At 37.0% G+C, this 27,649-nt stretch overlaps 1 protein-coding gene across 5 annotated transcripts in view; it reads left to right on the top strand.

Annotated features, from left to right (window-relative positions):
* ZFHX4 (zinc finger homeobox 4) overlaps nt 1-27,649 on the top strand; it is a 180,380-nt gene that overhangs the window by 66,204 nt on the left and 86,527 nt on the right. The window lies entirely within an intron of this gene.

The raw sequence follows: 27,649 nt of genomic DNA, 5'->3' as shown, positions 1-27,649 counted from the left end.
CTTCCAACTTAACTATTCCTTTTTTCTCCTGCCTGCTTTATACAATCGTTACTACCATATTTAAAGTTTTAATCCACTCCTTCATTCACGTAAGCATTTTGCTTAGAAATCCCAGTTTTCCCTCTTTCAACTCATGTAAAGCTAAATTAATTTATGTTGTCTGGAATTATTATTAATTATTGATTAATAAAATAATACTTCACATTTGTATTATGATTTAAAGCTGACAGATTGCTGTCTTCTTCTGTTATAATCCAGGTGAAAAAACTTAGTAAAATGAACAGTATTTAAGGAAGACTTTGGAATGAACTGCTAAATTCAAGAGATCCAGGCTTTCTTTAAAATTAATGCCATGTGTACTCAATTCAATTCTGGACTATTGTGTTCCATGACATTCAGTTGAGACTTTTTACCATCTCTATGTGCTATGCCATTTTCTGTTACTTATGATTTTCTTCAGTTTAATGTAAATATTTCATAAAATGCTAGTTTGAAGTCTTCTGACCTCAATTGTCTAGCAGAAAGTTGATCTTTTCTATAAACTGATCTTGCCTAGTTGATTGTCTCTCAATTTCCAGATGAGTAGTATCATTCTGTGTAGGACCAAGTGACTTGTCCAAGATCAAAAGCTCTTAGGTTTCCTTGAAAGAATAACATCTATCAATCATCATTCATTTAGGGCCATTTTTCTTGCTAAGATGTTTTAGGTGGCATTCTGTGTCCATTTTAAGGGTTAGTTGACTAGCTACCTATTCATCTATAAGAAAGAAAATGGAAAGTCATGATTCTTTAGGAACTTGTTAGAACTTCCTGGGCTAGACGTTTCTTCAACCAAAAGTTTTAGAACTAAGAGCAGAGAGAAGCTGATTTCGAATTGTTATAATCCTGTAATATAGATAAATGAAACAAAGTACATTATGATATAAATGCATTACGCTATGCAATTATTTTCCATTTTTACCCAGTACGTGTTGTTTATCTTATTATAGGTGTTGTGAGGATAGAATAGGATTTACTGAGCTCAGTTAATTGCTAATTCAGTACCAATAATGTAAGATTTTGCAGTGTTTTAAGATGCTTTGATCGATTGTTTAATTATATTGTACTAAAAATTATATATTCTTCCTCTACAGAGTCAGTAGCAAACACGTTCTATTTCTGAGCTATGTTGCATATCTGGAAGCTTGATAATTGCTGTTCATATTTTCTTACCAAACTGATAATGTGTTATTAATTCAGATTATAAAAAAATAACCTTCTAAATCCCTATGTTTTGTCCCAGGTTTAAAATTCTATGAGAACCAGACCACACATTCTTCTGCTCTTAGGCTGTGTTGTTTCCAGAGATGCTAACCTGTTAGTGATTAACCAAGATTAGGGTCTTGGATGCTTGTCGTTATCAGAAAGCTTCCCCTGAGGATGTCTGCAGTTCAAGGAGAATTTTTCTGCATTTATATCTAGGAGTGATGTTCTAAAACCGTATTGACTTTATATAAAGACTGATATTTGTTTTGTGAATGCTTAACAATGCTGTTGTATGATTAGAGTGAAAAATTTGACCCCTAAGGGACATGGCCTGGACTTAAGATACCAGACTGTGTTCTTTTCAACCTTAATAGAGTAAGAAGTAAATTAGTATGTTTACAGTAAAAGAAGTTGTATGCTATCTCGTATCCTCAAAATAACTCTGCAAAGAAGCAGGACGCATAGTACGTATGAAAGAAATTCAGTTGCTAGCCATGTTCACTCTTGCCTTTCTGCTTCCAAAATGCATCTTTACAATATTCTCCAAGCTTTAATTTCCTGCTCTATTTCCTAATTACATTGTAAATTCTGTGAAATATTTTGATTTGTTTTGTTTTCCCATTACATATAATACTTAATGCCTTTGTCAAATGTAGAAATTAATGAATGAAAACAATTCAGTGACAGAGCTGAGGTTCAAACTCAGACCTGAATCTAAATGTCGCCTTTCCCCTCCTTTACTATAAGCACTCATCTAAACCTTTGTAAACTATTTTGAAAATAAATGATAAAAATAACAAAATAACGCATAATCATTCAGAGAGTGAAATGTTTACTGTCTTTTTAAGCCATTTTTCTCATACTTTTTTTATAATACAGAAGCTGACAAGACCCAAACTTGTAATAAGAATAGGGTAGGGGCTTCCCTGATGGCGCAGTGGTTGAGAGTCCGCCTGCCGATGCAGGGGACACGGGTTCGTGCCCCGGTCTGGGAGGATCCCACATGCCATGGAGCGGCTGGGCCTGTGAGCCATGGCTGCTGAGCCTGCGCGTCCGAAGCCTGTGCTCCGCAACGGGAGAGGCCGAACAGTGAGAGGCCCGCGTACTGCAAAAAAACAAAAAGAATAGGGTAAACAGTTCGTACTGATTAGTAGGAATATGCGCTTGTCTCCCCACATCACCCAATCTTCTACAGGAAGCTTAAATATGGAATTTCTCGTTTCCTCTTTGCAATGCTTCTTGGAGGCCCTTGGAATTCACAGCAAATCCGTTCCTCTGACTCACATGCGATGGGGGTCATGTGTTCCCTCGTCTCTGTTCACTACCTGGTTAAATCTTTCAGTCCATCACCTCTTGCTGAGTGGGTATCTCAGCCTAACTAATGTCTATGTTAATATTTACACACACACACACACAAAAACCCCGACTTATATCTAGTAGTTTATATTTCCATGAAAATAAGATGACATTTGAGAATAAGCCTAACTAAGAATGGAAGTATGTTAGACATAAAAGCCAAGGAAGAATAGAATCAAATGGTAGTCTCCACTGTCTCCCTTGGGTTTATATGGTAGACATCAGTAATTAATAAAGCCACTCAGAATCCTTCTTGACACAGTGTTCTTGGCAATGCTTACCAGTTGATTAGAAGGGGCAGGCAACGCAAGAGGGAGGAGATATGGGGATATATGTATATGTATAGCTGATTCACTTTGTTATAAAGCAGAAACTAACACACCATTGTAAAGCAATTATACTCCAATAAAGATGTTTTTTTTTTTTTAAAAAAAAAAAAAGAAGGGGCAGGCAAATTGAAACCTATTTGCCACCTTTATTTCCGTCTCTGGTATAGGTTCAGTTAAACCATAGCAAAACTATTTGCTTTCTCACCTCACCTTTATCAGAAGTTTTGGAACTAATTGTGGGGGAAATGAGTGGGAAAGAAGGTAAGATAAAACTATAGTTTGCCACCTGCTGTTAGGTAAGCACTTTGGCCACAAATTCATGTCTTAGGTGTTTTTGTTGGTTTATACATGATATTATTCTCTGTATGCTTCATTCTGGTCAGAATATTGACTTAGGAAAGAAAGTCTCAATTTATTTGCATTTGTAACATACTGCTCCAGCTCTGATGATGAGCATTTAGAGAACTGAGTTCATCAAGAGTAGTCTTTACAAGCAATGGATATCCTAAGGCGGTCGTGAACAGCATGCATGGACCACCCTGGTGCTGAGAACAGATTATTATTGCTAGAAAGAAACTAATTCTTAAGGAAAGATGCTCAAACTGATTCCAGCCTCCCCTGCAGTCCTTTCTGGACATTCGGAGTCAATTTGGGGAAAGTTCTGTGAAGCTTAGTTTTTTGTTTTGTTTTGTTTTCTTTTGCGGTAAGCGGGCCTCTCACTGTTGTGGCCTCTCCCGCCGCGGAGCACAGGCTCCGGACGCGCAGGCCCAGCGACCATGGCTCACGGGCCAAGCCGCTGCGCGGCACGTGGGATCTTCCCGGACCAGGGCACGAACCCGTGTCCCCTGCATCGGCAGGCGGACTCTCAACCACTGCGCCACCAGGGAAGCCCAAGCTTAGAGTTTTGACAGTGTTATTCATAATTTTCAATTACCTTCACGAAGATAAGAAAAAGGAAAATGTCATTTCATTCATAAATATTTAATCATATTTAGTATGGCTCTAAATTACGGCTTTAAAAAATTTGGCAATGACTTAAAAGAATGGAAAACACTTGCATGTAGCAGTTCATATATATTTCATCTTTTGCTGTTTAAAAATATGTGGTTCTAGACAATTCTGGCAGAAACAGTTTTTTACCTGATTTTAGCTGCAAACCCTAGGCAGTGTAATCGAAGAAGGTGAAGCCTCTACAGTGACATAGTTAGTTCTTCGTGTCCTAAATTGACATGGCTGATCTACCACCATTAGTGCTTCTCCATTTAGCATTGTCATAGCCACTTGAAAAGGTTTCCGGGTTTATTTTTGTTTTTGTGTTGTTTTATGAGGTATGTGTAAGCATGCACACATGTGCGTGTGAGTACATAGGTGCACACATGTACATTCTTTGGGGATGCAAATAGGGACTATAGTTTCCATTAAAAATGATACTGGTTTTTCCTTCTGTATGGATTTATAAACTACATGTGTATCCCCAGATCAACAACATAGAATAACCACACTCCGGGCCTTCTTTGGAATTAAGTTGGACCAGAAGTTTCTTTTATCTTTTATCGTGTGCTCCCAGAAATGTTTACTAAACCTTTACTGGTTTACATTTTGGAATTGTACCCTCTGCCTTTAGTGCAAGATCCAAACTTACGAAACCTCCCAGCCTATTTGCTTTAGTAGTGCTCTAGGCATATAACCAATTAGATAACTCTGTGTTCCCTACCTCCACTGTCAATTCACTTATTTTTAAAAATATGTATATTACATTAGTAATACTTATTTCAAAAAATAATAAGAAACAAGACAGCCAAAAGAAAAAACTCAGATACAGTATTAATAATTTCAAAATGTGCCTCTTCTTTTCTCTGTCATATCCTGTATTTCTCCACCTGTGTCTTTTTACCTTTCCAGCTCTCTTTCTGTTTCTTTGTCTTTCTTCATTTTTGTCTGTCTGATTTGTTTCTTGTTCCTCTTTATGTCTCTGGATCTTCAATCCTTTGTCCTAGTCGCTCTGTTTCTGTCCTAGGACATTTTTGAATCAGAAAATAATAATAATAAGTAAAAATTATCCTTCTATAAGTTGGTGGTTAAGGCTTTGAAATCATACTGACATGGTATTGATCCTTGGCTCTGCTCATTGTATCTTTGAAAAATTCTTTCACCTACATAAGTCTTTTACTTTTGCATCAGTAGAATGTGATTGCTCTAAGGATTAAAGCAGATAAAGTGTTATTTACAGTACTTGGCATTTAGGAAATGTGAACAGTTATTCTTAGGAACATATTTGTTTGTGTTTCTTTATATACTTTCCTAATTATTTTATGATAAATTTGTAGGAAGAGAATTGCTTCATTATATGGCATGCATTTTTAAACACATATTTCCAAATTGCCCACCAGGTGGTTGGGTCTATTAATATTGCACGAGCAATTTTTGAGAATGTTCATATCCTGGCCAATGTTGTGGGCTATTATTCTTTTAAATGTTTCCTAATAGTAAATAAAGGTATTTATCGTTACTCTACTTTTATTAATAGTGAGGTCAAACTTTCTTTAAATTCTTTAGTGAATTGTATGCTCATATACTTTGCACAATTTTTCATTGAGGTGTTCAGTTTTTCTCTTATTCATGTATTAGAGCTCTTTATATATTAAGAATACTAGCTCTTTGTTATATGTGATATAAATATTTTCCCAGTTTTTTTGCTTGCTTGTAACTTAATTATGGAGTGTTTTTACTCAGGGATGTTTTAGTTGTTATCTATACAAATCATCAGTCTTTTATCATTTCTACCTTTGTAGATCTAAGTGTAGGGAAATATTTTTCTTTTCCTGAGAAACTCATATTGCTTTCCCCTTTTTGACTCTTCAGTCAAGTCTTCATTAGCATAGGTTATGAAGAGCAGGGTTCCACAGATAGTATAAAACCTTGGTTAAACATTATTATACTGAATACATGTTACAAAATGGACTACCTGCAAACTTGTTTATTAAAAGTTAAACCTAGTACTTGTGCATTTATTTGGCATTCTATGGATGCTGTCTGAAAGTCTGAACATTCTGTTAAGTAACCCAAAGTAACCCAAAACATTATAGAAATTGCTTGTTGGAAATTATGTAGAAATAGTCTGTTGTTTTTTGTTATTAGTTGTGTTTGCTTTTAAGCATCAGGACAGAGCCTTTGAAACTTTAGTCTTAGAGCAAGTGTCATTTGTTGCATAGATAAAGTAAACTCTAGAGAGTCTGCATGGTTAAGCTTAGCATTATTAATGATCTCACTTTTGTGAGCTAGTGGTGGGACACAGCTCATTCTCTTCTCTCTGGCACTTGACCTCATGGTACCATCACAGCCTTCAGAGGCCACACCCTAATGTTATTTCCATCAATTTACTTCCTGTGAGTTCAGTGTCATTATCTGGATTAAGTTAGGCCACTAGAAGATGCATCAAAGTCAACTCCTTTCAAAGAAGAATTTTACTTTCTTGGTGCAGGTTCGTTGAGGTGCGGCTCTCTCAGTATGCAGTGGTGGCATTGTCTCTTCAAGGCCACCGTGGAAGGACTTTGTCATGTCATTTTCTTCTTTCACTTATTTTATTTGGCTTAATGAATGGTATGAAGATCGAAGAGAAATGAATTATTTTTGTTCTTCATTTAAATCATAAATTATTATTTTATAGTGTAATTTGTGTAGTATCTCCCCGGCCCAATTATTAAATAATTTCACTTTTCAAAATGTAAAGCATTAAATATTTCCACCTCTGTTCAACCTATGTTTTCATTACTAGGTTGCATGTCAGATTTCAGGAGCAAGAAACAGAAGGACTAGATTGGGGTTGGGATGGGTGGGTAGAGGCTCATAGGTTGCAGAAGCGACAACGTGGCTTTTGTTGATTATTAGTGAAATTTCTAAAGATAGATACCTTATAAAATATTTTGTCTTAATTTGGGTTCATTTTAATTTCATGCATGCATATTGCATGTAACATCTATTACATTTTTTCAAACAGTCAAATTGCTCACATTTCAAACCATTTCCTCTATGCTATCACCACTGCCACCCTCTTGCTACATCAAGATTGGAGTACATGTTACTGTGAATGTCATTTTTGCTTCCCAGGAAGCTCAGACCCAGATTTACTGTTCAACTATAGCAGCTTCATAGATCCTTACTTGCATGCATATTTCTGATCCTCTTTTCTTTTTTTTTCACTCCACAAATGTGCTTTCTTGTATCCTTTGTGAAAAGAAGCAGGGTATAAATTGCCAAATTTTAAAAAATGGTTATTATGTCTATTATATACCCCCAAATTAATATCATATTTTCCTCTGCATTTACTTAATTGACCACAGCTTGGCTTATTTTTCCAATAATGAGGAAGGAATTTACCATGAGATATCCATATTTAATCAATACACATTGTGGCCAACTCTTAACCCAGTAACATGAATAGCTGTCAAGCAGGGGTTTCCAAGCAGTAATTTATTCTTCCTGCAAACCTTATTCAATGACATTACACACAAGAGGCACCCGGCTGGGCACCAACCATACAACTGTGTACACAACCACCTCTGTTCTGTGGAAGCCAGACCAAAAAAAACTGCAATACAGCATGGCAAGCGCTATGAGAGAGGTATGTGGAAGTACTGGGGTGTGGGGAGTGGGTGTCAGGGAACAGAGTTAGTAAATGTGCAGCAGTGAGAGGTGGACGTAGTCAGGGACTCGGAACCAGTTCAGTGAGGCTGGTGAGACGCCATCTGAGAGGGCAAATCTCTAGGAATGGATTCACCAGGGGCTCAGTGAGGGGCTTTATTCTGAGCGCAACCATTAGAGTCTTTTAAGAAGAGGTATGTGTGATGTGCAATGCTGGGGGTGGTGGGGGGGTGAGGTAGTCAGATTTGCATTCAGGGAGAATGCAGGACAGTGGATCACTACATTGATGTATGAGCTCTCTACAGAAGAAGATCAGAGGTCTTTAAGCACTTCCCTGTTTCTAAATCTATGATGCTTTTGTTCGCTCTTTACCACCATCTGATGAAACTAGCGGATCAATCATGGTGGTTTTACAAATTGGACATGAACTTTAGGGCTCTTTGACACGTTTAGGGGCATGAAAGGCTTGCACCTAGGTCCGTCTCACTCTACACCCATGACCTCCCATGCCCTAACCTCTCTCCCTTGTTTGTGGGTGAGGAAGGTGGTTCAGAGAGGGCAGTGTTTTGCTAAAGCTCATATAGTTAACTGAGAAGAGCTGGGGCTAGAACACCCATCTCCTGATTCACAGGAAAGGTACGATGCCTGTGTCTCCTAATCAGAACAGACAGGATGTGAGGCGCCCAGGAGAGAAGGGAGATTAAAGGCGAGGCGCCAGGGGCGGAACACTGAGGTGCACAGCGAAGGGTTCCCCAGTGAGGCAGACCCGAGCCAGCAGGTGACAGGGGACCAGTGACTTCTGACTGCTGTTCATTTTAGATTCTGACGCAGATATTTTCATTCATGAGCTTTATTATCATAGTCAAGCGACATAGTTTGCCTGTGAAACATCATTCATTCACCTAAAACAAATATATTCAGCTCTTATTAAGTTCCAGGGACTATGTTGAATGCTGAGGATGCAAAGGAGGGAACGTAGTCCCTTCATTCACGGAGCTCTGATGGAAGAAAGAGGCACGTAAACAAGTAAATGACAGCACAACATGGGGAGTGGAGAAACAGGTAGGAAAAATGCTCTCTGGGAGCACAGAGGACAGAGGTGGTCATGGAGCCTTCAGGGGGACTCAAGTTTGGGTCTCAGTCTTTAAAGGTGCCTGAGAAATTACCAAGTAGAAGGGAGGAAGATATTCCCAAATAGAAAAACATGGTGCAAATTGCATAAATGATTTATAAATTAAAAAAAAAAGACAAATGGGATTTTTACTGTGTCTTAATATCAAGCATAAGAACAAGTATGTCCCTCTCATCTGTAATTAGGTTTTTAGGTAAATATCATTTTAAAGAGTTTAATCATTTTTATGACTTCTGAGCTCAACAGAGCTGGTATGAGGCCTGTGGCAACTTTTCTGGTTTTGCTGGCAAACAACCTCTTTTCCCAAACGTAAGCCATCCAGGCTTCAATGTGAAATACATCTGGGCATGTATTTATCTTCTTTTTCTGAAGATTAATTTAAAAATTAATTTTTCATTGGTATAGTGCTGATTTGTGAATTAAATATTTTCCACAAAATAAAATTATTTCAAAAATGGCATTGTTTTTACTGTTTCTACTTAGGTATTTATATTTTGAAAGTTAAAAAGTCCAATTTTGATGAAACAATGTGAAACTCTCAAACCTTAAATGTCGTTATCTTTTTTGTTTATCTGATTTTGTGTTTCAACCCACTGCAGATGTTATTTCTGTATTTTTAAGGCAAATTACTGTATTTGAGAGAAATGTTGAACTAGGTAACATATAACTTTATAAGTAAAGGTGAAAAAAATCTGTTCCCCCATTTGCTATTTTACTTAACCTGCTCTTGGTCTTAATAGCTATTTGTTTTGGTTACCATTTACCTAGGTCGTTTATTAAGTGAAATTCCTCCCAGGTGGGATGGGCTGACTCTTGGTTGGTCACTTTTGTGATACTGCAGTGATCTGTGTTGTCCTTTGCGCTAGTAAAGCCTTGGTGATGAACCATTAAATAAAATGATCTGCCCCCAGGCCAGGGAGCTGGTCGATTGCCCAACAGTAATCCTGTACAATTAACTATCAAAGATTTGAGCACTCCAGTATTCTAAGAGAGGGAACTGCAGACACTTGGAAAAGCAGAAATGAAGATTGAACATCTGGCTAAGTTTTGGTTTGGAGATGCGTTTGGATAGTTAAATTCATTATTATAACATTTAGATATTTCAACCTTTATCTTGAGTTCTAATTTGGTTGATTTTATTCAGTTCCAAGATAAAAAGTCAAAGAACTTGTTCAGTCTTTACCAAGGATAGAAATGCTTCCTTTATAATATAGACCTCAAACCTCTTGTGGAATGAAATAGGATATAAATAAAGTAAAAAGTACTCTCCATGAGAGACAGCTTGAAACTATCATATTAAGGCGGGAAAATGATGTAAGTGATGGATTCTTTAGTTCTTAAGATACGTTGTCCGAAGGTTATGTTGTTAAGCCATTTTTAGTTACAGAAACCATAAATATTCATTTAGTGCCTTGAAAATATTCTTTTGGCAATTCAAGCAATCACCTAGTCCACTAATAAGAATCTAAAGATCATATGTTTTTAGGCTGTGTTCTACAATACATATTGAGTTCATTACATAAGGAAGAACTGCCTTCTCATTTTGACTTATTTTTATTGTTTCTCCTAAGAGCTTTTTTCTTTTTTAAAAAATTTCTAAAGATGTACCTAACATTCAGTACAATAGGTAGATATACATACTCAGAGATCAATATCTCAGCACCTTACCCGGTGAAACAGTATGTCAGGGCTTCAAACTTTTGAGTGGATACAAATTCATTTATCCATTCTTTCATTAACATTCCTTTATCATTGAGCACCTACCATGTGCTGACAACAGTTTCGGAACTAAGGCTACAGGGTTAGACAGATGCTGACTTGCCTTTGTGGGGCTTACAGCTTGAAAGTGGAGATAAACACTTTAAAATCACATATCTGATAAATTAAGGTATGTGCTGTGAAAGAGACATGTAAACAGAGGACTTTAATCCCTTAGTCCTGGGAGCTAAGGAAAGCTTTTCTGAACCAGGACGATCACGGACAGTTCAAATTCAGCCTGGCTTTCAGTAGGAAGCCTGGGTTGACTTCCTAGGTTTAAGCAGGGGTAGTATCGTCCTAGGGGTGTTCTGAAAATCTGTGGTGATGTTGGTGATCACAGTGATAGATTTCTAAAGGCATTTCATAGCTGTGGGTCAGGTCCACTGGACCACTGCCATGTGTGAGAGCTTCTGCTTTATTTCTGAGAGCTGGGAGTCAGCTTTTCAAAGCGTCTTTTACCTTGCCTGTTAGAACTGGGGTTGCCACTGTACTTTTTACCATTTTGAGAACCTGCATCACTAATAAGAAGCCTCGTCATGAAATGTGAGTTGGCTGTGCAAGACACTTTTAACCAGGTGACTTTGTGCTTGTGAATCCACAGTGACGCTGTTGCTATCTATGGCTGCAAGCATATACCTCTTTCATTGTACATGTGGCCATGCCTCAGCCTCTCCAAAGTGAAATATGTATTGTTTTATTTTACATTCCTTTTGTTCTCTCTGTCTGTATACATGTAGGTCATTATATTGAGTTGTTTAATTTCTGTGTGTAGATAGATAACATTATATGTGATTTTATTTCAGTATAGTAAAGGGGACATTATAAAAAGAGAATCTTGAATCTGAAGAGGTGAAAACTACTCTTTTCAACAATACGTGTGTTTTAAAATATAAGCAAAAGTGCTTTAGTATTCGGACTGAAAATATCATTTGATTCTTGAACTTTGGAATGTTTCACAGATAAAGCCTGTTGAGTTTTAAATGAGACTCAGAAGCAAATGTCTCCTTTTTGACAGTTTTCTGGCCTGAGTTTTAGAGCCATCTCTGACTCCACACACAGAATGATGCTGAGGGAAACATGTTACAATAGATCACTTGGGAATATTTGCAGTGGGTTGTCTTGTTTGGGCTATTTCGTACTAATATGACTGGGTAGAATACTCTAAAATTGAAAGGTCATTTGAAGAAAAATTACTTACAAATAAAATCAAGATTTTTAGAATGCTTTCTTGGAGTGGGCCTACCCCTCTGGAGGACAGCCAGTAGTTCAATGAAAACACATTGAGATGCTTTACAAGAGTACTTTGTTTTAATAGATACCATCGTGAATGAGTAAGACACCATCCCACTAGTGCTACAAAGAAAGTATGACTAGTTTCTGGTCCAGAACACCCAATTACATTCTTAGTATTTATAGAGATAGCCTCCTGGAGATTATAGGAAGTATGAAGTCAGGAGAAAAGAAGCAGATTTACCTAGAGGACAGTAATTATGTCTGCATTAGACATAGGAACTTCTAGTTGACAAAACAAATATTGAAGAATACAATTGAGGATACTAGGAATATTAGGAATATATGTAATAGTAAAAGTCAGAAAATCAGATTTATAAAAATAAATTAATGTCTTCCTTGACTTTCCTATTGACTTTTTTGTGAACATCAAATGGGATAATATGTAAACAATATTTTGTAAGTTCTAAGCATTAGGTTGTTTTTGTTCACAGTCTTTCAAATATGCATAATACTAGAATGTGTTAACAGGAGTTTATCAGGTGCAAGCCAGCAAGTCTGAAACATGATGAAACCAGGTGTATTCATTTTTCTCAGGGATGCTATAATCACAAATTTTGATTCATCAATTCTTACACTATTTATTTGTGGAGGTTCAAATAAATATAGACAGAATCAATTTACATTTACCACCCCTGGCCTCATCTTTTTGTTATCTTTTCCAAGAAGTCTAGAGTCTTCCTCCAAGATGATGCCACTTTGTAGTCATCTTTTATACTATGTCTAAACACACATTTTCATTAGAGTATTGATTCTCTCAAATAGAGGCAGTTTTTTTTGTTTGTTTTTTTTTGTTTTTTTTTGTGGTACGCGGGCCTCTCACTGTTGTGGCCTCTCCTGTTGCAGAGCACAGGCTCTGGAGGTGCAGGCTCATTGTCCATGGCTCACAGGCCCAGCCGCTCCACGGTATGTGGTATCTTCCCGGACCGGGACACAAACCCTTGTCCCCTGCATCGGCAAGCGGACTCCCAACCACTGCGCCACCAGGGAAGCCCTGAAATAGAGGCAGTTTTAAGCCTTCTACTTCTTCAACAGAATTAAAGCAATTACCACTTCCAAATAAGGTCTATGTAATAATGAACATGAGGGAAGAGATGTTTGAAGGGCAAAGGGATATTATTCTTTGTTTATTTTAATATATTTTTAATTGCAGTATAGTTTATTTACAATGTTGTGTTTAGTTTCAGGTATACAGCAAAGTGATTCAGTTATATATATATATATATACTTTTTTAGATTATTTTTCCCTCATAGATTATTACAGAACATTCAGTATAGTTCCCAGTGCTATATAGCAGGTCCCTGTTGGTTATTTATTTTATGTATAGTAGTGTGTATATGTTAATCCCAACTTCCTCAAAGGGATATTATTCTTTCTCTGGAAATAATATCACACAAGATCTGTCCTTGAAACTTTTCTGCTTAAGATGTGCTGGATCAAAGGGTTTCTTATGACTCTTCTTTCTATCTCTCATCTTTATTAAACCTTATTTTTCTCATGGTTTTTGTTCCCTGCACCTAGATGTTGAGGATGGGCAGCCATTCTCATTATTTCCTCTTTCTTCTGTGCCTTCTTCTCTTATCAGGACCTAGGTTTTCCTACCTTTAATGTGGAGGTCCTTCTGCCGCTCCGCTCTGTCTAGTCCCACCCCCCATGAATAGGCAATTTCCAACCTATGGTTCAGAGTTTCTGGTGCCTGAGACCCTTCAGCAGTGAGAACCTTGGATGGGAGAGGTGGGTGTCTGCAGAACCATTAACATTTGATGAATAAAATCAAGAACGTGATTTATTGGTACATACAATAATGGTTGTAAATAAACGTGTTTCCAGGAGAAACTCATAAATATCATAGTTGATTGTTATTGAGGAAATGAAAAAGAGAAAAATCAAAATTTACTTTGGTTCTATCTAAGAAATACAGACTATAAGCACTTATACAAACTGCTTAAAAGGTATGTCCAAGTACAAATGATAAGAGTAACAATCATGCATGTTATAAACTTTCTGGTTTAAAAGTGTTAATAAGGATGATTTATCATTTAAAGATCCATCTTAGCATATGGGTCACATTAATTTTTACATGTTTTATTGTAGCACCTAAACTTTATATTCGTATGTTTGTAATCATCATCATTTGTTTCTTTAATTATACGGTTGATCTCAACAACATTAACAAAATGAAGGGAGTATTGGGGCATTGAGAGTGCAATAGGGGTTCTCTCATTGTATTGGTCAGATCTTATATACAGAGTTTAGGATTACATATTTTTTAAAAAAGCTATATAGAGAAATGTAAAAGGGACAAAGCTCATTAAAACACTTTACACAATTTCTCAAAGGAAATTGTCAATATCACTGATACTAATCTGGAAAGGGGATGACTAAGGAGTATTTAGTAACTTTAGTCCAAGAAATGGAGAAATTTTTTTGTTTGTTTATTTGTTTATGCTAGCCAGTTCTCTAGTTCTATAGACCAACTGGGTTTACTGTGAAATTAAGTAGAGATTATTTTCACCTTGAGATCTCAGCTGTAAGTGGATAATTAAGCATTAGAACAAGCTTACCACGGAAAGCCATGAAATCTCTATCCTTGTGGATTTTTGAAATCTTGGATGATTTAAGCAAAGACTTGAGCTGGTCAAAGGCTTGAATATAGAAGAGATGCCATTTTGCTGTTTCTTTTACTGCCCATTCATATTCATATGTAGAGATGGAGATTGTTCCAAAAAGACGGAATCTCTGAATGTCCAGCTCTGTCCATTCCCACTCCAGCTGGTCCTTTCGGAGGCAATGTCAGTTTGCCTCTATTTCTGACCATTAGTTTCAGGTTGCCATTCTTTTTTTAACCTAATATCCATATTATTAAATTTTTTGACTATGTTATTGGAAGCAAAAGTCATTTCTTCCCTGCTGTGGGTTAAGCAGTACCTCACTATTGTTCCAGCTTTCTGGAATTCTTCACAATAGGTTCCAGACCTAGGTTAATTAACAACTCTGTTAACACCTCCTGGAGCTCAAGTGGTTCAAATACAACCTGCTGAGACATTATTTCTTAAAAGGTGAAGGCTAATGACCCAACTTTTAGTCACCATCTCAGAGGCCAGTTTTCAATCTCATAAAAATTTTAAGTCAAGGAAGCTCAACGTAGAAAGTCACGAGCTGTCATAAAATACCATTCCGGATACAGTAGGTTGGAATTGCCTGGGCACTTGGTAACCTAAAATACAAGTTAACAGTAATTCCACCTCATTTAGTTGTGTTTAAGGTACTTGATAGTTATGCTTAATAGACCATAAAAATTATACCTTAAGACACTACTTAAATACAATAATAAATCCTTGTACAAAGTTGTCCCAGAAACTGCAATTTAAAAAATCATTATAAATGTTAACTAAACCACACATCTGTCTGTATGAAGACTTCTTGAGTATATAAAATTGTAGATGTGCCAAAATTCTTAAAAAGAATCAATTTCAGAGCATAGTTTGGTGTATGCCCCTTTTTTGGTAATTTGGGTAATAAATATTTAAAGGTAGTTTTACTCAAATATTAATATTTTATAAGTGTATGTTGATATATCTTGAATGAAATGAACTTTTCTTCTCTAATAAACAACCATAATCCCAGCAGATATCACCTCTAAGTGACATGGGACCCAAACTGGATGACAGCTTGTTATGTAGCATGATATCAGTGTTCCTATATCATTACTGAATATCCATGAGGATAAAAGGAATTTAAATGCCAGAATATAGACTGCCACAAAAAGGGCAATAGAACAGATTATTCCCTATCTGCTGCATTGCCAAGCACAGTACTATTAGGTACCGCATACCTGTTATTTTATTTAATCTTCAAAATCAGCCCATGCAGCAGTTATTATAGCTCTTAATAAAAAGAAGAGAAAAATGAGGCTTAGTGGTTAAATAATTTACTTAAGATCATACTTCTATTAATTAAAGAAGCAGCATCCAAATTTCAATCTATCCCACTTCAAAAATCCATGCTTTCAGCTATATCATAACACATATATGGCATGACCACAGTTAAAGAGCTAAGAGAAATCAGGGAAAGCTTTCTAATGTGTCTTATATCCCTCAGTGATAGAAGAAATGGCTAGAACATAAAAAGTGTTAAAAGTATTAGACACAAATAGGGTGGAACTTTGAAAAATGATTAATTACATGATAATAGTACTGCCGTATTTTCTAGAAATCTTGTGGAGCAAGTGTTAAAAAGGACAGGTTGAAAATTGGTCATGTAGGCCAGTTGATGTCAAAAGTTTTATTCAAGTAATTGGGATTTTTATTAAGAAGCATCTTAATGTCTTAATTCTGGTTCTAGCAAATATTTTTGTGTTTCTTTTCTCCCAATTTTAATGTGATTTGGTGGTGGGAGGTTGCTGAGAGCTTAATCAAATCAACATTTTGTGTGGCCGTCTTATGACTTAACAAATTATTCAAAAGTTACTGTAACTTGTATATTTAAAGTGATGTATAGCATAACATAGAAGCACACGTAACTTAAGTATATGAATAACCTTTCTTTGAGGAAATATCCAATTTTAGTTATTGCTTGAAAAGTAAAAACACTATTATTTCTGTGTCCAGGGGCTCTGGAAAATATTGAATCCTGTATTATTGATTATCAAAAATGAATATCTCATGGGATTTGTAGGCCTTACAAGGATCTATGGATTTAAGATCAGAATAGCAAATTTTCTAGTTATTTTCCCCTTTTCTCTTTTTGGTTCAGAATGGAGGTTAGCTGGTAAAATAATGCTCAGCAGAATATTTTGAGAGCAATTTATCTGAATATTGATTTATTGAAACATTTTATAATAATTCTTTAAAAGTTCTTTTAGAATGTACAAAAAGGTGTTTTTACTGCTTTTCAATTATTAGTGAAAGGAATAATTTATTATCTCAAGAAAATGGAACTTTTCCTTTCTCAAGAATGAGTCTGCAGCGTTCTGCTGGTCCAGCATAGCTTGGGACCCATGCTAGCTTTTCTATTAATATAGTTTTCTTTCCCTTTCTAATATTCAGTTACTCCCAGTCAAAACCCAGCTGAAAGACAGACTCTTCAGAGAATCAGAGTTCCCTTGTTTCATTCTCTGTCTCTGTCTCTCTCATAAAGGAGTGTCTGTGTGTGTGTGTGTGTGTGTGTGTGTGCATGTGTGTGTCTGTCTGTCTGTCTATCTGTCTCAACATGATGCAATAAATATGACACAGGCATAGGAATCAGCGTGTCCTAAGCTTGCAGCTCAGTTTTATTACCAGATAGGTGACAGAGGTGTCTTCATTTCACAGGAGCTCAGTTTCCTTATCAGTAAAATGGAGATTAAATGAAGTAACGTAAAAGCATCTTATTACATCCCCTTATATTTAGTCAGTGTACTTTAGTTCCAATTCCTTCCATTTTCTTAACTCTTATGTTAACATTATGTTGATATTTCTGGGTTGGGACAAATTCTTTAGGTAAACCTTTGTGTTTTCTTCAGTTTTGCCCTAATGACTAGGAAACATGACTTGGGTTCTCCTGGCCGGCTGGCCTTCTTCATCCCCAGATCTCACGTGCTCTTGTCCTCCCAGCACGTCTTTGAATGCTGCTCAGTAAAATCAGCGTTCGTGGGTACATAAGCCTTCTTAGAGACCTACCGCAAATAGAATGGGGAGAGAAAGAGAGACAGCATCTATCAGATACCTGCACACAGCGGTCTGTGTGTTATTGTCTGACAATCTTATTAAAAATATGTGAGACAGGGCTTCCCTGGTGGTGCAGTGGGTAAGAATCCGCCTGCCAATGCAGGGGACATGGGTTCGAGCCCTGGTCCTGGACGATCCCACATGCCATGGAGCAGCTAAGCCCACGTGCCGCAACTACTGAAGCCCACGCACCTAGAGCCCATGCTCCGCAACAAGAGAAGCCACCGCAGTGAGAAGCCCGCGCACCGCAACGAAGAGTAGACCCTGCTTGCCGCAACTAGAGAAAGCCCGCGTGCAGCAACAAAGACCCAACTCAGCCAAAAATAAATAAATAAGTATATGTGAGACAGATAGCATTAGCTATACTTTACAAAAGAAATTGAGCTTTCAAGGGATTAACTTCTAAAAGACAAATAGCTATTAAGAGGTAGAGCAAAAATTGAACTTTGCGCTTTCTGTAAAACTTTGTTCTTCCAAAATACAATATTGCTATTAAAAGAGAACTGCTTTTCTAAATGGAAGCACGTGGTTCGTTATTGAATCCATTTTGTAGAGAAGGATTGGACAGCCTATAGTGAACACATAGTTGGAGTAAATAAGGCATGTGTGTAAGTAAGTGCAATGAAAGAGAACATATGTTAAACACCATGAGGGATTCAGATAAAATAATGTTTGGTTTAAAGGGAGACAAGGATATTTCTGGTTGTAGTGCTTGAGAAAGTCTTTTTTGTTGAGGTGACATTTGTTTTTGTTTATTTAATTTTTACCGAAATATAGTTGATTTACAATGTTGTGTTAGTTTCAGGTATACAGTAAAGTGAATCAGTTATACATATATATATATATATATATATATATATATATATATATATATGTATATATTATTTTTTTACATTCTCTTCCAATAACCTATAAAGGTTATTACAAGATATTGAGTATAGTTCTCTGTGCTATACAAGTAGGTCCTTGTTGGTTATCTATTTTATATGTAGTAGTGTGTATATTTTAATCCCAAACTCCTAATTTATCATTCTCCCCTCCACTTTGGTAACCATAAGTTTGTTTTCTATATCTGTGAGTCTATTTCTGGTTTTTAAATAAGTTCATCTATATCCTCTTTTTAGATTCTGCATATAAGGCATATCATATGATATTTTTCTTTGTCTGACTTACTTCACTTAGTATGATAATCTCTAGGTCCATCCACGTTGCTGCAGATGGCATCATTTCTTATTTTTTAATGGCTGAGTAATATCCCATTGTGTATGTGTGTGTGTGTATATATATATATATATATATATATATATATATATATATACCACATCTTGTTTATCCATTCATCTGTCGATGGACACTTAGGTTGCTTCCATGTCTTGCTATTGTAAATAGTGCTGCTATGAACATTGGGGTACATGTATCTTTTCAAATTATGGTTATCTCTGGATATATGTCCAGGAGTGAGATTGCTGGATCATATGGTAGCTCTACTTTTAGTTTTCTAAGGAACCTCCATACTGTACTCCATAGTGGCTGTATCGTTGAGGTGACATTTGGATTTGGCTTTAAATAATGGGTGGAATTTGGATATGTAAGCACAGGAAAGTGGAAAGGATAGGAAGTGGGGGAGACTATGAACAAAGGCAAATAGATAAGGGAGTAAGTTGGAGGTATTTAATAAAAAAAGTGAGCAGTTCGTTTTTTCTTGCATGTAAGGGCAAGGAATGGAATAATCAAGAAAGGAATGTGAAATTTTGAATGATATGTTAAGGATTTGGGAATTCAGTAAACACTAGAGTAGGGTGCCATTGATGGATTTTGATTACAGGATTGGCATACTATGATATAAGAATAATATTAATGGTAATAAAGAGTAATAATGCAGGCCATGATGCTAAGTGCTCACCTTGTGAGTATAGTCAAGCTATTTAGGGGATGATGACAGTAGTTCCCATGAAGTAACTAGCTTTGGTAGGGACAATGGGAGCAGAAAGTTAAGAATGAAGACTGTATTAGAACAGATAAACACTTAACAACTTACTAGATGCCCAAGGCAGGGGAAAGGAAGGTTTCTGAGGTGACACCCACATTTCTGTTTTGTATTATAATCAGAAACGTAGAGGACACAAAGGAGGAGCAGAAACAGGTTTAAAAGGAAGAATAATGAACTCACGTGTGGATTGTAGCATTTGAAGAAAAGGTGGAGATAGATTTTGGGTTGTTAGAGGCGTGATGTGAGCTTAGGAAGAAAGGTCACTGTTAGGTATCTTGAGTTGTGAGTGATCTGCATCAAGGAGATAAATTAATCTATGAGAGAAAATGAAATAATATAGGAGAGATTTGCTGTTGAAAGACAGAGAGCGCACAGTAAAAAGATCTATGTTATATTAAGACAAAGAAGAAGAGATAGCAAAAAAGACAAAACAGAAACAACCAGAAAGATAAGAGCTTAGAGAGCTTTCCACTGAAGTCAAAAGAAGAGATATCAAGAAAGAAAAGGTGGCCGGCAATGTCAAGTATTGCAAGGAAACCCAGGGTGATGGATAATGAGAATGATCTCTCTAAAAATCCTTACTTTTGAACATGGAGAATGAACCTGCTTTTATATTTGTGACATCATCTCGTATGCCTTGTGTACTTTTCTCTATATGAGAGGCTTTCCATTGAATCACCTTGACTTGACTCTACTTTTGGAGTCAAAGGGTCTCTTGATGTCATTCTCTTTGCAAATTATCATATACATCAGTGCATGGAGCCAAAAATCTTAAAAATTATTATTTAAATAACAGCAAATAAACCAAAAAAGTTTAATATTTTACATTGATCACATTTTCTCCTATCATCTTATTAGGTATTCTATGACTGATTTTTTTTTTTTTTTTAACTACTTCTTAACAGTATACACGTTTTTGGAATCAAAACCGTGATCAGGGCTTCCCTGGTGGCGCAGTGGTTGAGAGTCCGCCTGCCGATGCAGGGGACACGGGTTCATGCCCCGGTCCAGGAAGATCCCATATGCTGCAGAGTGTCTGGGCCCGTGAGCCATGGCCACTGAGCCTGCACGACCGGAGCCTGTGCTCCGCAACGGGAGAGGCCACAACAGTGAGAGGCCCGCGTACCGCAAAAACAAAAACAAAACTGTGATCAGAAACCTGTGGGTGGGGATTTCAGGCTCCTGCTGCCATCTCAGCACTGTGAGCTGAAGCTTACTTCCTCAAAATTGAGGCTGGATAGGCAAAATAAAGACCATGACTTTTATTTACTTATTTATTTATTTTTGATCACACTTCTGCCAGGCAAAATGGAAATTTCTAGGTTTTTCACAAGTCTTGTTAAAGCTTTCTTGGACCTGAGTTGACACAGGTTCTATTAAAAATATCACTGTTATAAAACAAATACATTTTGCTGTAAATAATCATCTCTATCTAGACATCCCACAGGTGTCTCAAATGTAGGATGTCTAAAATACAGCACATCCTTTTCTCCATCCTGGTCGTGATATTGCATCTCCCATCTCTGTCCATGGCAGAATCCTCCATTCACTTGCCATAGCTAGAAAGAAAGCAGGGAGCTATATTTAATCGTCTTTCTACTGCTCCTCACTATATTCATCCGGTCAAGAAGTACTATCAGATATTTTGTCCTGATTAACTCTTCAGTCTGTCGGGTACTCCTCTCTTGCCTGCCACTAGTTCTGCCTCCCTATTACTCTTTCTGACCATATTATTTAGCATATTGCTATGTGCTGGGCATTATTCAGGTACTGGAGATCAAACAACGAATTTGAAAGAGTCATTCCATGCCATCGTGAAGCTTTAGTCTGGTGGAGAAAACAGACGCCTATCAACCAATGATATTAATATTTAATTGTCAATGGGATAAATGCTTCAAAGAAAAAATACAGAGTACAACAGGTGAAGAAACAGGGCAGGTTTCTTAAGAAAAAGAAAAGACTCTTAAGCTGAAAAACCGTGACTTAGAGGATGAATGGGGATAAGACAAAGTAGAGAAGGAAAGCATTCAAGGCTGAAGGAATTCTGGAAGCTCTACCCTTGGAATGAACCTTACTTGGAAGATCTGAAATCAGGATAGTTGGAGTAAAGTGAGCAAGTGCAGAAGATGAATGAACCAAAGCTACAGTTGGGTTGAAGCCAAATCATGCAGGGCCCTTAGGTATGAGGACCATGTACTTAATCTTCAAAGCTGAAATATTTTTTAAATGAAGGGGCAATTGGTGTTAAACTGGAAGTGATCTGGAAAGGCCTGGCCATACGGTCACCTTAGAGTCATGTTAATGATTTTAGGTTTTATCCTAAGAGAAAAGGAAAACTATTGAAGGGTATTAACTTGGGGCGTGAATTTATCAGATTAGCTTCTCAAATAGCGTTTTCTTCCACCACCCCTACCTTCTCTGCCTACTTTTTCCTGTTTCATTTTCTTTCACAGCCCCTATCAAAACCTGAATTTATGTATTTATTTTTTTAATTTCTTTTTTGCTTCTTGACTTTAGGCTCTGTGAGGGCAGGGACTTTGTTTTATTCACTGCTGCAATTCCAGTACCTAGAATAGTGCACGGCATATAACAAATGTTTTATAAATTGTTGAATGCATGAATCAGAATCAGATTGCTTTTTCAAGGCACTTGTGGTTATTGTCTGAATTGAATAGAAGGAATAAGAGTTGATGGCCTGAGAGGTGGTAACAGGTAGGAAAGTTGACAGATGGAGAAATAAGAGGTATATTTAAGAAGGAGTGATAATTTAGAGGTAGGTGGTAAGGAAGAAGAAGCATCAAAGGTGACTTCCAGATTTCTGGAATGAACCTCTGAGTTAATTTGAGGTGCCACTAACGGAAACGCTTGGGGAAGGAATATGGTGTCATGGTAAAGACTGCAGGGGTTCAGACTACTGTCTCTTGTCATCGACACTATGACTTTGGGCAAACTGCTTAATTTCTGCATGCCTCGATTTCGGCATCTCTACAATGGAGGATAAGATTAGTACCTACTCTGTAGGCCACATTGTGGGGATTGAATCAAAGAATGTTCAGAAGGCATTTAGAATAGTGCCTAGTGTATAAAAAAGGACTCAGTAGAAGTTAGTGTGGGAAAGAGTAGGGGACAAGTAAAAAGGGAGAATCAGTTCAGTGTTGTAGTTTTTGAGTTTTGGTTGCCCTGAGACATCCAAGGGGATATACCAAGATGGCGTTTGTAGGAAATGAATTTCGATCCCAGAGGAGAGACTTGGGTCGGAAATAGAAATTGGGAGTCACCTGAATATGATACTAAACTCTGGAAGACACAAACACGTAATGGGTGAGGGAGACTGAGAAGTATCAAGAGAATTAGGGCAAAAGCCAGGAGCCAAGGGGAGGAACAGTGAAGAGCTATGCCAATACTTGTTGTTGGCCTTTGTTTTAAGGGCCATACAGCCAGACTGCTCGTCCAGTCTGCTGTGGCCACAGTGGTCTTTATGAAACATGAAGACTAAACCCATCTCATTCCCACTTCACATCTTTCAGTGACTCCCCAAGTCACTCAGTTCTGAGTCCAGTCTCAGCCTGCCATGCAAGGTACTTCACATTCTGTCCAAATGTGCCTCTCAGGACACTTCCTAGTGCATCAGATATGCCACACTTTCTGTTACCTGTAGGCATGATACACGCTGTTCTATTCGTGTGGGCTGCCCTTCCACCTGCTGTCCACAAGGCTAACTGTGGGTGGACCTGCCAGAGGGACCTTTCATCTACTCCTGTGGAATCTCCTGTTTCTCCCCAGGGAGTGACCTTACCGCACCAGGTTTTTTGGGTTCATTTTGTTTCTCTGAGGCCACGAGTTCACTGAGGGGATACTGGGCCTCCTTTGGCTCTCCAGTACCTCGTGCAACGCTTGCCGTGGTGCGCACACTGAATGTTTGTGGAATTAAAAATGGTTAAAAAGTGTATCTCACTAACTTTCCAAACTCCACATAACCATTTCACATTTACTCAGACAATCCAGAAAAAGTTTAATATAGGAAAGATCCATATTTAGAAATACTCTATCCATACTATAGTCAGATATATTCAGATAAACTAGAGGTGGGCTAAATTGGTTCATAGAGTTATTAGATGATGTTAAATGTCACAGAATTATTATCTAAATCTGTAAATAATATACTTTTTCTATAATCATATTTAGTAAGTTGGTTGAGTTCTGAGTTTAATGATTTATATGTCATACATATTTTTGTTTACATTGACTCAATTCTTAAGTGCTTACTTAATTCTAGCACTTTTACAAGTGGTTTGGAGGTGAAAAAACAGTCTTCTAACTCTTGGTCTCCTCTGGGTTGATACAAAAGATATGTAAACAAAGGATGGGAGAATGGAGCCTTCATATTCTGTAACTGTTTAACCCTGGAAGATGAGTTTCATTTTAATATTTGGCTTTGAAATAATCTATGTAGGACTATTACCACACTACTTTTTAGAAAACTTGGATTTTTTTAAATGAACTAAGTAGCTAATTTGATTATCTAATTTATTTCATCTATACTTTAAATTTTTATCTTTTGCTATGCATTAGAAATGACATTTAGAACTTTTATTGAGGACTAGAGGAAAATTATACCCCTCTTTTTCAGGCACATCATTTCAGGCTTAATAAGTAAAAGAGTATACTGGCAAAAAAAAAAAAAAAAATTACAGTTTTATCTGGGAGACATGACAGCATCAGCTATTCAGTCAAATCAGGAATTTTCCTATCCCTTCCAAAGCGACCCATTTTTGGACCCGAATGAATGAAAGCACTGGTTGTTTGGGCTTTCCCCACCCTAGAGTCTAGTCCAAATTCTGGGCTCAGAAGTTTCTCATCTGAGAATCATCAGATAATAATGAGTCATTATCATTATAGTGATGAGTGCTATTATGGCATTCAGGGCCCTGGGTCTGAAATGGCACATATTTGGTGGTAACGCGTTTGTTATTGTTAATCATGGCAGGTGACGATGAGATTACTGGAAAAAAATATTTTGAAGTGGTATCATATGTTCATCAGGAAGAAATGGGTGATTCTGGTAATTGAATTTGCCCAGGTTTGTAAATCTTTTTCCATCCATTTCATTCAGATTTAAAAATAGATGTTATTAAGTTCAAAGACTAATTCTAGCCGTATTGGCTGACAGAAATACATCTGTCTTGATTCACATTTACTCTATTTTATGTTTCCTGATTTTTGAGAGAATGAGTTATTCAGCTTCATTCTCACTTCTGAATATTAAATAAACCATTTTGCTTGTGCTGTTTTTTTCTGTGAAATGGAAGAATAAGAAATTATGTATGATATTTCTAAGGGACACATGCAAAATATATACTGTAAGGGAGATAACTTCAAATTATTTCAAAATAGTATACTTTCCCATAAATATCATAATTTAAATTCATGATTTTTAAAAAAGAAATATGATTTTCCTGACTTTTACATACATCATTAGATATATATGACACATATTCAGGTCTGTGTAATATTTTAGAACTTTGAAAATTCTTTACAAGACAGTCAATTCTAAAGGATTTGTACTGGTCTAGATACTTGGTCCAAATAGCTAAAAAATTATTTTAGAGGTGTATGAAGCATACTAACAAGCTATCTAAAACTTTTGCTCTTTTACATCTACAAAATATTATCAGTGATAGTGGCAGCCGATTTTATCTAGAAACAATAAAAATATTGGCCTGATTGAAAAGATAGCAGGCAAAATTGGATATTTCCAGCTAGAGTTCTGTGTTATAGGGTAAAGTAAATAATTTTAAAATTGATTAGCATTGCCTAAAAGGCAGAGTCAAAGGCTGTGAGAATATGAATAGGTGGCTTGAATAGATAATGATGTGAAAAATGTGAGGATGTTTATATTTAAATGCAAAAATCCATGCAAGAATCCAGTGGCTAGATGAATTTGTTATTAATACTGTTCCCTAAACCACTAATGAGAAATGCTTTTTTTTTTTTTTAAAAAAGATTTAAGATTGTGTAAATGCTTTGTACCTAACACTGATGGAAGTAATTGGTAAACTGCTTAATCAAGTCCCACTTGGAAGTGAATGGGAACTGCAGGGTGGAAAATGTAGGCTGGGTAAGGAACCCAACAAGTCAGCAGAGCTCTCTTTACAGAAAGAAACAAAGATAGCAGTAATTAATGACCCTGACTCTGTGCCAAAAAAGCTTTCTTCTGACAACTCCAACTTAATTAAAACTTAAGACATTTCAATGGCCTCAGAAAGCCCCTGATGGGGTGAACTCTTGCAGACGCGTGAGAAAATTTTGTAAATTAAAGGAAAAGATGTGTGTTACCACTAGTGCCATGACTCTAATCCCTGACAGTCAAAGAATCTATTTAGCCCAAGCCTTTTCTTTTAACTGGCTCACACCTGCAGGCTTCCTGGCACTTCCTCTGTACCAGAGAAGGCCGTTTTTGTGTTTTACGGAAGATCAGATAATAGGAGTCTTGCTGTTCCTTTTGTTTTTGTGCATTGTTCATTAGCCTGTGAGTGTTGCAGGCACCCTTGATATGCTTGGCTTGATCCGGAGTAGAGCATTGCCTGAAAGCTTTAGGTGGTGCAACACGGGGTAAAGATGGGTTGGCGGAAAAAGTAAGATTTTTTTTTTTTCTGTTTTTTTTTTCTGTTTTTTTTTTTTTTTTTTAAATGTGAAAGTGGCTCAAATTAAAACTCACAGTTGATGGGGCAGCCTGAATGGCTGTGGCCTGCTGTTCTTAACAGCAGAGTGACAAGAAACGAGGTTCTGTGCGAGACAGCGCAGATTGGAGACACAGGGAAATGCGTTGTTAAATAGCCTTTGCTCCTTTTCTTGGTGCCATTTTTAATTCACTCGAATCAACAAGCATACAGATTCCTAGGAGGTATGGAAAACAGGTGTACTGTGCTGGAAAGAAAATCGCCGGGTGATTTATTTATTAATAAATATATCGAAGACTGAAATCTTAGAAATGGCATTGGTGGAATACCAATTGGGGTGAATGGGTCCTCAATTTACATGAGAAAAAAAAGGAGTTTAATTTCTCCTCCCTCCCCTCTGGAAAGTGTTTTGGTGGGTTATAATAGCAAATACCACCCTCCCTACCCCACCGTGCCGACTAGGGCACACACACTCCTGTTTCCTGTGGCGTCAGGCAGATCTGGTGGCTGGGACTTGAGAAGGTCAGTTCCTGGATTGTCGCTTCCCTCTTGGACCCGACTTGAGGCTGGTGTGTTGTGAAGGGCACAGACATGTTCCTGTTTAGATCCAGGCTTGGGTATCTTTGTAAGTGTCCATCCTAAGGAAAGAAAAGCTTGTCTCCAGGTACTCAAGAATCTCATCTTTTGACTCTTCAAGGTTTTGTTTTCGGAGGTAAATTATGCAACATTTGTTTTTGCAGGTGATGGGCCATCACTTACATGAGCTGTGCTGAGCTGCTTTTTCTGGGAATGGGGATGATCAGAAACTGAACCTTTTACAAAAATTTGGGGAATGACGCTTTAGAACAGAACATCACTTCACTCGATTTAAAAAACAAAATACGAAAACTTCTGTCCAAGAGCGTTAACCAAATATAATATATGGGTCCTGTCTTTTGGTGTTTGGAAAGGCTCACCAGCTAGTTATTCTTTTCGTACTAACCATTTTCAGATGCGAAAAGCGAGGGAGGTGGGGGAGGGAAGGTAGGAATCAACATGTTTGATCCTGTGTATGAAGTTGTTGTTTGTTTGTCTGAATTTCAGAATGCTAACCCTTATCCAACCAATCTAAGACCAAATAAATACCACCTGTGCCCATTTATGTATTTTAAAAGAAGCACATAAAAATATTTTAATGAATTACTAAAACTCATAGTTTATATTGAATCACAGTTATTAATATTTCTCCTCTTCCTTGCTTTTCTTATTTTGGGAGTTTGCTTGTTTGTATGGAATTGAACCACCCCAATTAAAATGGGAGAAAAGTTTTTTTAAAAAATAAACTACTGTAACAGAATATGTTTGGGAGTTGTAAAAGTTTTTCCATTGAAAAAATCAGAATTTAAGAGGATCCTGTTACACGCTGTGGGCAGAAATCAGAGTCAGCAGAGCTTGCGAAAACAGATTTTTTTTTTAGCAAAAATTTGTTGCGGGTCACTGTGAATGGTAAAAAAGAAAAAGCTTCACATCACAGTGTCTG

Source organism: Stenella coeruleoalba (assembly GCF_951394435.1).
Source record: "Stenella coeruleoalba genome assembly, chromosome: 17".
Taxonomy (NCBI): domain Eukaryota; kingdom Metazoa; phylum Chordata; class Mammalia; order Artiodactyla; family Delphinidae; genus Stenella; species Stenella coeruleoalba.
The sequence above is the reverse complement of the archived record's forward strand: the minus strand, read 5'-3'. Positions and strand labels throughout refer to the sequence as shown.